Raw genomic sequence first — 12432 nt, 5'->3', positions numbered from 1 at the left:
AAATATAAAGAACTTTTACAAGTTTTCACATTAATATCATTCAAAATGGTACTACTAAATGTAAATTTTACTTTTACTCAAAAATCTATTTTGGAGCACTTGCTATTTAAATACATATAGGTATTTTTGAATGTCATATTAAGGCATTCTCTGTTGTTATAAAGCTATATTTATAGGGTACGCTTTTATGTTTTTCTCTCAATTGCACATTTAAGATGGAAATGGATGGTTGTAGAACTTGTATACTTGTATACTTTCAAATTAAATAGAAAATGACTAATCCCTTTAGAAAGTGGATTCTGTATTTACTCATGAACATTTCTCTTTTCTTTCATCCTTGTCATTTATCAGACTTTAATTTCGAATTTTCCCCAATTTATTGTACCTGTTATTTTGATGAAATTTGATTGTTGATCTTATTATATGTGAGGTTGAATACTTTTACATACGTTTATTGGTTATATGTTTTTGTTTTGCAAAGTGTCATAGTATATGTTGCCTCAATTTTTATTTATTTCTTAGTTACAAAATGATAAGAATTCTTTATATATTTGGTATAGTAATTTTTTGCTCATAATATATAATACAGATATTGTTGCTTGCTCTAAAGTTTATTTTTTTCACTCTTTAATATGGATAAATATAATTTATTAATTTTGATATCTATCAACATTTTATTTTGTTGTCAACCCTTTTATTTTTATTTAAGGAATTTTTCTTTAAACCAAGGTGATTAAAATATCCTGTTTTCTAAAACCTTTAGTATTTCATATTTAGGCCTATAATCTTTTTAACTGTTTATTGATTTATTTTGAGAGAAAGAGAGAGAGAGAATGAGAGAGAGAGAGAGAGAGAGAGAGAATCCCAAGCAGGCTCCATGCTATAACAGCAGAGCCAGATGCATGAGGTTCAATCCCATGAACCATGAGATCATAACCTGAGCTGATATCAAGAATTGGATGCTTGGGGCACCTGGGTGGCTCAGTCAATTAAGCCTCCGAATTTGGCTCCGGTTATGATCTTGAGGCCCTTGAGTTGGAGCCTCATGTTGGGCTCTGTGCTGACAGTTCAGAGCATCAAGCCTGCTTCAGAATCTCTGTCTCCCTTTCTCTCTGCCCCTCCCCTGCTCATGCTTTCTCTCCCTGTCTCTCAAAATTAAATAAAAACATTGAAAAAAATTTCAAAGAATAAAAAAGAATCGGACGCTTAACCAACTAAGCCACCTAGGTGCCCCTAGGCCTGTGATCTTTTTAGAATTGAGTTTTGTGACTTTAGTTTGACTTTTCCCCCCATATGGATATCCTCTTATGCCAGTGCCAATGTTCCACCTTTAATGTATTTAATTTTTGAACTATGTACCTTTTTCCTCATACCCCGATAGTAACCATTGACTTTAGTTTCTTATATATTCTTTCATACATTTCATACACGTAGAAGCAAATATAAACACAGATTCTTTTCTCCAGCTACTTTTACATAAAATGTAGCATACTTTACCTACTCTTCTGCATCTTATGTTTTTTTTTTATCTAATAATGTAACCCAGAGGACTTTCATGTTATAGAAAAGATTGTTTTCATTATTTTTAGTAGCTGCACATCATATCAGTGTAATTAATAGAAAATTCTATCTTTTCTGCACTGCTTTGCAGTCTCTGTTATAAGTCACACAATGACAAATGTGTAGGACTATTTCTTTCTTCCCTCTAAATTAAATTGATTTATTTTTAATCCCTGTACTAATATCCCATTCTCTTAAGTCCCGTAATTTTGAAATGTATTTGAGAAAGGACTTGTATTATTTAATTAGATGTTTAATGCCTACATCAAATGTAATTACAATCACTTTTTCACTCCTGGTATTTATTTTTTATTCTTAAATTTGCCAGGATTATGACAAATTGATATTCTTTAATAATTTTCTTATTATGTATCCTTTCTATTTTATTTATTTTTCTGTTCATTAATTTCCACAATTAGGTTCTTATTTCTGTCCTCCTACTCACTCATTTATTTTAACTTGCTTAAGGTTTCTTTCAAACTTTTGAAAGTGGTCAATTTGCTTATTACTTTTCAGCCTCATTTTCCTCCAGTGTTAATTTTAAAGGCGTTACTTTCTTCCTAAGTACAGTTTTAGTTGCAACCCACAAGAAATGTTGCATTTCTATTAAAATTCCATTTAAAGTATTTTCTAATTTATTTTATGCTTTTTTTCTTTGACCTAGGGATGACTTAGATGTATGAATCTTAAAACATATAGTGATGTTCACAATTATATTTTATTGCATAATTTAACTTAATTGCATTGTGATTTGTAAACATTTTCTGTACACTTTCACAAAAATTTGATCCTTTGAGACTTGTTGAAATTTTATTTTAATATGCTAACATGTGATTAATTTGTATAAGTGTGTTTTGTGTGCGCTTGGAAAAATATCTAATTTTGCAGTTGTTGGGGGTAGAATTCTGAATATATTCCTTAGGTCTTGTTTTAATCAAATTCATCAAAACTTTTATAACTTTTCTAAAGTTTTTTTTTTCCCCCCAGCTATTATGAGGCTTTTTTTTCTATTATTGATTACCACTTGATTATGGATTTGCCTATATCTCATATTCCTTTAAGTGTTTAAAGAGATTATGTTATTAGGTGCATGCAAATTTAAATTTGTTTTATCTTTCTGGAAAGTTAAACATTTCATCATTATAATATGTTCCTCTTTATCTGTTTTTTCCCCTTTTTATGATAATTGCTTTACTAAAAACTGAAGCACAATACACGTGTAGAAAAATGAGTAAGTTTGATGAGTTATCACAAAGTGAACACACCCTTATAGCTAGTAGCTACTACTACCCGGTTCTGGTAATAGAGCATTACCAGAGTGCAGAAGCTGCCCTCAGACTCCCAAACTATTTATACCCTCTTCCAAAATGTAATCATCATCACACCTTAGATTTGTTTTGCTATTTTTAGTTTTTAAACTTTATATACTTTTTTTTTCTTTTTGTTATTTGGCTTCTTTTGCTCATCAGTGTATTGTTCCCAGTTTTGGGGTATCATGAAAAATGCTGCTATGGACATTGTAATACATGGCTTTTGGTGCCCATATATACATATTTCTATTGGTTACTTAATTACAAGAGGACTTTCTGGGTGTCTGATTTTCCCCCCACCTTAAATTCTAAATCATCTTCAAAATATCTACAAAAAGATATATTCTCTATCTATCTTTAACTTTTTCCCCCATATTGTAATGCTCAAATTTTCTGTGCCCTTTGTGTTAGATATACCTCCTCCGAATAGCATATAATTGAACTTGGTTTTTAGCAGAGTCTGATAACCCTTTTCTTTAATAACAAAGCATTTAGGTTGTTCACATTTAATCTAATTATTGCTATATTTAGATTTAAGTCTATCATCTTATTTTGTATTGGTCTCTTGGAAACATTTTTTTTCCTATTCTTTTTTTTTTTTTACCTTTCTTTAAATTGGTGTAATATTTTTTTGTCAATAAAGTTCCCTAATATCTACCTATTGCCCTAATTACAAAGCAAATGTTTTATAAGCATACAAAATTGGAAACAGTGGTTAACCAGGGGAATAGAACTGCATTGAAAGGTAAAGAGGAACTTCAAATTTTACTCTATATGTTTGGTTTGATTTTTTTTTTTTACAATGGGCATATATTTTCTACTGACTTTGTAAAACTAGAACTGCAGTAATGGTAATTCTGCTAAAAGATAGTTCTACAACTACAGACAAAAATAAGTAGATTTTTTGTCCTTTAATACTCTATCAGTTCAGCTTTTCCCCATTTATCCACTTACTCTCAGGCCTAATAGCATTAATATAATTTACATAGCAAATACATTCACAGAAAAATTACATAGAGTCTATGTTTCTCAGCATAGCAATAAGTGTCTTCTGTGTAAAATGACTTCCTTGGGTTCTGACCTGGGGTCTGCAGAACTGCCCTGGCCTTTGCATGAAGCCTTGTTTTCATTAAGTAAATGATCAGCTCGTAATAAATTAGATACAGGAAAAAAGACTAGAATAGTGAAAAGATGACAAAATGAGATAGCCTATTTATTTATGTGTCTGTTTGCTTATTCATTTTGAGCTTTGTCAAGTCCTGGCATATCTGTGGGCCTCAGTGTCCTCATCTGCAAGTAAAAGTGGTAGATGAGAGTTGGTTGATTTTAACCATCCTACTGTCATAAGAACATAACAGTGGAAATATTTTAAAGACAAGTAGTGGGGCGCCTGGGTGGCTCAGTCGGTTAAGCGTCCTACTTCAGCTCAGGTCACGATCTCGCGGTCCGTGAGTTCGAGCCCCGCGTCGGGCTCTGGGCTGATGGCTCAGAGCCTGGAGCCTGCTTCCGATTCTGTATCTCCCTCTCTCTCTGCCCCTCCCCCATTCATGCTCTGTCTCTCTCTGTCTCAAAAATAAATACACATTAAAAAAAAAAAACTTTAAAAATAAAAAAAGACAAGTAGTCAACTACTACTTAGAAATTTTCCCCCTTCCTAGTTATGTGATTTTGACACAGTTACCTGATTTCTCTGGGATGCGTTTCTCTTTAACATAACCTGGATTATTCTGAGGGGTAAACATTAAAGCACTTGGGAAAAACCTAAGTTCTGTTCTACAGCACACTCAATTACTATTTATTTTCATCTTTCTAGCAGATAGTATGCATGCAATAATTATTAGTTTTTACTTCTTACTGATATCTTGGAATTGTATTATTAGAAAGTTCCAAATTAATGCTATGGAACATTGATGTAATATTTTATTGTCGGGGCACCTGGGTGGCTCAGTCTATTGAGAGTCTGACTTCGGCTCAGGTCATGATCTCACCATTCATGATTTTGAGCCCCATGTCGGGCTCTGTGCTGATGGCTCAGAGCCTGGAACCTGCATCAGATTCTGTGTCTCCCTCTCTCTGTCCCTCCCCTGCTCATACTCTGTTTCTTTCTCTCTCTCTCTCTCTCAAAAATAAACATTAAAAATTCAAAAAATAAAATATTTTTATTAGCTAACCTGGAATTTACAAGTGTGCCCCTCTCCCCACATTAATAAAATGTAAAATATTAATATGTTGTGTAGAACATCTTTTTACAAAACATGTGAATCCTTCAATATCCATGACTCTCTATTAAGAACCTAAAAAGTTTATACATTTAAATAGTGATATAATCTTATAAATGGTATGTAAACAGTATTTTGATAAAGGCAATAAAAAGAATCAGGAAAAAGACAACCAAACAGAGAATTGAATACAAAATTACTAGAGTCTAAAAAAATGTTACTGCCATCTTTAAAGCTGTTTTGCCCATGTCATTTCATATTTTGTATTGTAATGTCACAATTGTAATAAATTTTACTATAAAGTGGTCAATATCAAATTTGAAGGTCACTTTGGTAATTGGAAGTGAGAGCCTCCCAAAATGAAGGCAATTGGAAAGCACAACATTTTACTTTCATGAATACAATGATTTAATCCTTTGACCTCTAGTTGGTTAAGCATGATATATAGTAGAACATTTCACTTCTGATATATGCATGTGAAATCCTGACAAGAATTAAACGCAGAGTGCAGATTTAATCTGCTGGCATTCCTCACTCTGCTGTGAATAATCACTAAAGTTACTTTGAAGTACTTTAGAGGAGAAAGCAAGTAAGAAAAAAGAGAAGGAAAGAAAAGCAAAATCAGAAGGAAAGAACGAGAGGAAAGGAAGGAAGGAGAGAGAAAGAGAGGGAAGGAAGGATGGGAAAAAGACAGTCCATTTGATTATTTTCCTTTCTGCACAAATGGCATCCTAAAAAAAAAAAATATTTTGAAAGGCTTTTAATGTAAACACGGCCAGCTGTTTTAGACATTGTAACATGTGCAAGTTTGAAAGACACATCATGAAAAAAATATTCATGCTGAAATGTCAATTTTATAGCTCTAAGAGAGAGGTCCTAGGGTTTAGAAGTTAAAAGTGAGTTAACTCCTTGCTTATTCGAACATTAAACTGTCAGCATGGAAGTAAGTTTAAAACTTATGATGGTCTGAAAATGTGGTGCTAAATGAAGTCTGAAGACCTATTAACCTGCCTGAGATGTAAACCAGGAACTATCACACTCTGCTGTTAGGCATGTATGTGAGTACTTTAAAGTAGTGTGCAAGCTATTAGGAGGTGAATGATGAAGCTGAATAGTATCTCTTTTGTCCTAAATGCAGTGATAATGCTAGCTATTTTTGGTATTCCTTTAGGAATTGCATGCCTATAGGAAATGGAATACAGTGCTTGCTTGAAAATGATTGGGTTATTTATTTTATTTATTATAGTAAGGCAGAACTGACAATTGTTTAACAAGTTGACCAATAATCAGTTTTCCTTTGTTTTAGAGCTGTACAGCAATTTAAAGGGAAAGCCTAACATTTGTAAACATACTTAACATGTAGGTGATAAACACTTTAGATCAGCATTTTTGACAAATTATTCATTGTGTTACTAAAATATTTTAAAGAATGAGTTTCTTAAATAAAGTACTGAGACTTAATGAATATGATATAAATATTTAAAAATCAAATTAATTTGGTAAGGAATCTGACCATCATTCCTTTTGCTGTTAAAATATCAGTTCTTCCTTTTCAATATTATTATGTCAAGTATAATTTTAAAACGTTTAACAGAGACATTTACCAATTATTTCAAAATAAGATATCAACCATGTATATTTGCTTCACATTTAGCAAGATGGAAATGGACTAAATCAAATTATATAAAGTGAAATAAACTTAACCCTTCTGCCTGAGAAAATAAACTTTGTTATGAAAATATCCTTTTTCTATATATCCCTGTTTATGGGCTTTTAAATCCAAGTAGGAAAACTATAATCATTTTTATTCCATGAAACTATTAAAAATACATTTTAAAAAGACTACATAAAAATATTTAAGTAAGAAACCCAGAAGTTTCTTACTCAAGTTTCTTGGTTACCAGAGGGTATTGATTCCTATCTAATCTAGTGGAAGGTCCTACAAGCACAGTATTAGCTGTTAGAACTGTTAGAACAATAGACGTTAGAATAAGAAGGCTGTGATTTGTTCCTTACGGAGTTCATGATGAACCTGTAGAGGTGATGGAAGCAAAGGAAAGATAATAAAAGATCTTATAACATCTGGCACCTAAATATGTGATACATACAATGCACTCTAGAAAATGGGAGAAGGGAAAAGATCAATGTAGGCCAGCCACAAGGGTGTAATCTAAATCGGACTTGAAGAATAAATAAGATTGGATGGTTGTCTCCTACAGGATTGACCAGGAGTTGACCTGTGATTTCATTCAGTTCAGAAGGTTAAGATGTGACCAACTATTGAAAATGTGGAAGGAAACTCAATACCATCTGAGCTTTCATCTTGTACTTTGTTCTTTCACATAAGCAGACGAAGCAAGTGGCTGCAATGCTGCTTGCAGTCTCCTTGTTCCTCACTCTGTACTCTCTTCGTTGCACTCTGACCCTAAAGACAGAGTGATACCGGTCAAACTTCTGTTCATGTCTACCTCCTTTTAACCCAGAGTGCACAATAAGTCGTGGACGTCATTACACCACCTTGACGCCATCATGGAAATGGAAGTGTGCATCATTGCTTCCCTCTTCGGATGTGGTCCACTGTCCACCAGTATGAGCATCGCTTGAGTTTGTCAGTATCTCAGCCCCTCGTCTCCAATCACGCCCAAATATAAACAAATATAATCATTTTTGTTTATCATTTCCTCAATTATTATTCACTCTTCAATGTTCTCCATAATGTAACCCGCTTTGAGTTCACATTAGGTTTTATTTAGGACCTGAAAAATTCAATGAACTGGTAAATTGAGAAATATTTATTGTTTGGATTGATTGTGTGCAGAGGTGATATACTGACTTTATGCAATCCTTTGACATTAGTTTCAGTCTTTGCTACATCACAGATCACTGAAGGTCTCTTCTTTGCTGATCTTGGTGTTATAATCTTTGCTATTTCCCTTATTCTCCTCCAGTCTTATTATAGCCATTCTCATTCTCTTTCCCCCATGCCATGTTTTCCACTTAAAATTATCTTCTAATATATTAATTAACTTCAAAGTTCGATGTAAATGAATAATTAGTTCTCTCCAAGTGTAATTTTACTTGGTGAAATGCCCTTGTTGTCTAGATAAGTGTTATTTTATGAATATTAAATGTAAATGCCAGATATGATTTCATAGGCCAGGGGGTTTATTAAGAGAAAAAGAGGAGTAGAGCTCAGCTATGCAATCTAGACAAATACGAAAGAGTCAAAGGTTGGAGGGCAAAGATCCAAATATGGGAGAAAAGCTCACGTGAATTAGATAAACAGAAATGATCATGTTTTAAACAAGGTAGGAACTGAGAAATAATGACTGGGATATTAAGCTAATATAAATCTACAGATAACCTTCTTAAGAGAGATTTATTTTTGTGAGGTTTATTTTCTTATGGTATTAAAAAGGACACAAATAATGAACTAGGATAAAACCTGATTTTTTTTTTTATGTTGAATTACTGTAACATGGCAAGATGTTAAGGACAGAGACAGTTAAGCTTTCTATAGCCTGTGAACAGTATTCTCCGCTCACACATCATCTTTCCTAGGTAAATTTCCTTCCCCCACCATATACTTGAGGTTTGTTGATTAATTAGATAAATGAAGTCTTCCTTGGCTTGGTACTTAATTAGAAGTTATCATTGTTACAGATATGCTATATGTTTGAATGTAAGTTGTAATTAATTCTGTGTAACTCATGTTTTGCCAATTATCAAATCAGCACTGTTTCTTGTTCTAACTGGCTGGCTGTCCCATTCTCCATCCTACTTCTGTATCTAGAGTTTAAAATAAATTGTCTGCCAGCTACGTTTTCTAAGGGTAACACTTACCTAGTTGAGTTTCTTCCCCAAGTGAGCACAGCATCCACTGCAGGTTGGGCTTTAGAGTTTTTACCATAATTTGAAAGAGAATGGTTGATGATGCTTTCTGAGTTTCTGCGGAAGGCGTTTGGCCAGAATTTTGCTAGTGATGGAGAGCAGGGCAATGCCATTATAGTTGCTGCAGTCAGCTCTCCAGCATTTTACGTGATAAAATATATATCACAACACTGCTTCCAATCTGTGACACAACCCGGAGTATAATGCGAACCCAATCTTGCCTTAGTATTCCAACTTTCATCTCAGCCTTTTACATACATGGAACAAAATCTTGCCAATGGAATATTGTACGTAAGTACAGAAAACTTGTCACTACCTCTGGACTTTATAGGTGTTAAAGCACTATATAAAGTGTCAGATTTCACAGTAGGAAGTTTATACACCTGGAAAGAGCTGATCTATGTCCTGCAGTTACACAAAGTCATAAAAGTTCAGTTGAGACAAGTGTTTATTATTTTGATATATCAATGTCCTATGACTTTTTCAGAAGAAATCATATGCTCAGATATTCATGACTACTCTTACACTCAAATGCCCTCTAGAACAGACTGTATATATTAGGCATTTGTTCCATTAATATAATTCCTTGTTTTCTCAGTGGAAAGGAGGCCAGCGTGCCTATAAATACCACTTTACCTTGCTTTAGCAAAACATATTAGCAATAGTTTCTTTATTGTACTTTCGAATTTTAATCTTTTCAGAAGGACAAGAATGAAAACAAAGAGTAAGAACACTGAAGAAATAGTAGAGAGAGCAATAAAAATAACTTTTGAGCAGAACATCTGTTTAAGCAAAATGAAGGTGACTCGGTTGCTTACCTGACAGAGCTAGACGTGCAAAAAAGGCTTGCTTTCACCTAAGTCTCCTAGCACCCACTGAAACATGGAATAAGTAAGAAAATACGGGGGTCTTTAAAATTCTGCTGCAATCTCAATTTCTAATTATCAAAGATGAAATAAAAGAACAATAGGGGCACCTGGGTGGCTCAGTTGGTTAAGCAGCTGACTTTGGCCTAAGTCATGATCTCATGGCTTGTGGGTTCAAGTCCCATGTCAGACTCTGTGCTGACAGCTCAGAGCCTGCAGTCTGCTTTGGCTTCTGTGTCTCCCTCTCTTGCTGCCCCTCCCCCCTCTCATGCTATCTCTCTTTCTGTCTCAAAAATAAACAAACATTAAAAAAAAGAAAAAGAAACTTTTTCTCTTTATTAGTAGACATATAAATTATATTAGGTTATAAATGAAATGGAAAATACTATACAATAGTAACACTATTCTTTCCTTTCACCTCCTAAACACATATCCATACACAAAAACATCACCCAGGAAAAGAAGTTTACTCTGTCATTTCTTTTCTTTTTTTAAGTTTATTTATTTTGAGAGAGAAAGAGCAGGGGAGGGAGAGAGACAGAGAGAGAGAGAGAGAGAGAGAGAGAGAGAGAGAGAGAGAGAGAGAATCCCAAGCAGGCTGTGTGCTGTCAGCACACAGCCTATCACAGGACTTGAACTCACCAACACCGGGGTCATGACCTGAGCAGAAATCAAGAGTTGGATGCTCAATCAACTGAACCACCCAGGCACCTTTACTCTGTCGTTTCTTAAATTGTTTTCTTTAAAAATAAGTTGGCCTATTAATTTATCTCTGGAATGTTAAATTGAAAATACTGAAATCCTCTTAGGCAAGTAGCCTCCTTCAGAAATTATTTAAAGAATCTATTAAGTCTACTCAAGGCCTTTTATTTCAACTAAATTTGGGAACAGCTTTATTTCACCTGGTATACTCCCACCTGTAGTCGATACTGTCAAACTGCAAGGGCAGGATCCGTTCTCACCTGTTTCCTTTTAGGAGTGGACTCTCCCTTCCCTTCTTTCTACCCGCAGCCTCTCTTGCAGTCAGGTGTGTCTGTTGTAACCAAGTTTTTGCCAACAGGATATAAAACAGAAGTTATTTGTACAATTTCTTGGTCATTTTCAACTTAAAGACAAGCCGTGTGTTCTGACTCCACTTTTTCCTCTTCTGGCTGGAGAACCACAAATGCAGATTCAACCTTGACACAGAAATGAAAGCAATTTTTTGCGCATAGCTGGCTAGCCCAGAAGCCAGAGCCTGCCGGCCTATATTTAGATTCTAAAGCGAGGGAGGCACACACTTCTTGTCTATTTCCACCAATGTATTTGGGGACCTCTTTCTTACAGTAGTTGTCTCTATATCCCAACTTCTGTCACACCATTCAGCAGCTTATAAATTGGTTCCTATTTCACAAAGAATGTTGTATAGTGAAAGTAAACTGTACTTCTCGAAAATAATTATTAATATACCTATATCTATAAAGTAATAGAAGTATGGTTCTGTACTTCTGGAAAACAATATTTATATGTAAATATATATACATACATATGTATATGTAGTACTGTTGAGAGGAAGAAGCAACACACACTATATCTATGTCTAAAAGTACAGCGCGTATGTACTGAGATTTGATCTGAGATTTTTCATAGAATTTGATAGCCATTCCTTTGTGCTTTGCTCCATCATTGTAGATCCATTAACCTTCCTATCAGTGGTCCTCAAAGTGTTGTCCCCAAATGGGTAGCAGCAGGAGTAGCACTCGGGAACTTGTTAAAAATTCAGCGCAGATGCATTGAATCAGAAATGCCCGGTAGGGCTGGCAGATCTGTGGCTCAACAATATCTCCAGATGATTCCAGTACATGCTAAAGCTTGAGAAAAAAATGGCTCTTCATCAACAAGCTGGTAGGTAAAATAGAATCAGCAGTCATTAATAGAAGAAGTTTGTTGGAATTATATTGATTTTAAAAACAACACTCCCAATGTATGTTTTTAAAATATCCTAGCCTGAGTTATTATGATATTCAATTAATCTTATTTAATTCTATGAGGATTATAAATATTTTTAAATTATGAAGCCTTGCAGATGGTGAAATCCTATGTATTCTTTTCAGGTTAGAATAGACATCACTACTCAAATGTGATTATTAATTTCATTCATTATGTCAAGAGTTTCTTTTTTCTGTTTACATATAATAAACAGTACTCTTAAAATTCCATTAAGTGCTTTTATATCTTAGAAAATACATTGATAATTTATGTCTCCATACTTTCATATTTGTGTGATTGCCCTTGCATTGCTATATAATATTCAGAAATAATCACATATTTATTTAGTATTTTACCTTACACACATTGTCATATTTATTAGCAAATTTGAGAGTCCTGTTACATTAGCTCTGTCTTCACATAAAAGTAAACAAAGTTTCTAGAAATTATGAGATTTATCAAAATTACACACCTAGTAAGAGGGACATCCTGGATTAAAATTAAGGAGTTTTGAATCCAAATGTATTCATTGCATTTGCAAGAGAATAAAAATAATAAATAAGTTACAAGTTCAGCCGCAAAATTATATTGTCCCTGTAATTAGTGTTGCAAAGTGGA

This window comes from Panthera uncia, chromosome B4 (genome assembly GCF_023721935.1).
Source record: "Panthera uncia isolate 11264 chromosome B4, Puncia_PCG_1.0, whole genome shotgun sequence".
Classification (NCBI taxonomy): Eukaryota; Metazoa; Chordata; class Mammalia; order Carnivora; family Felidae; genus Panthera; species Panthera uncia.
Note: the sequence above shows the minus strand (reverse complement) of the source record.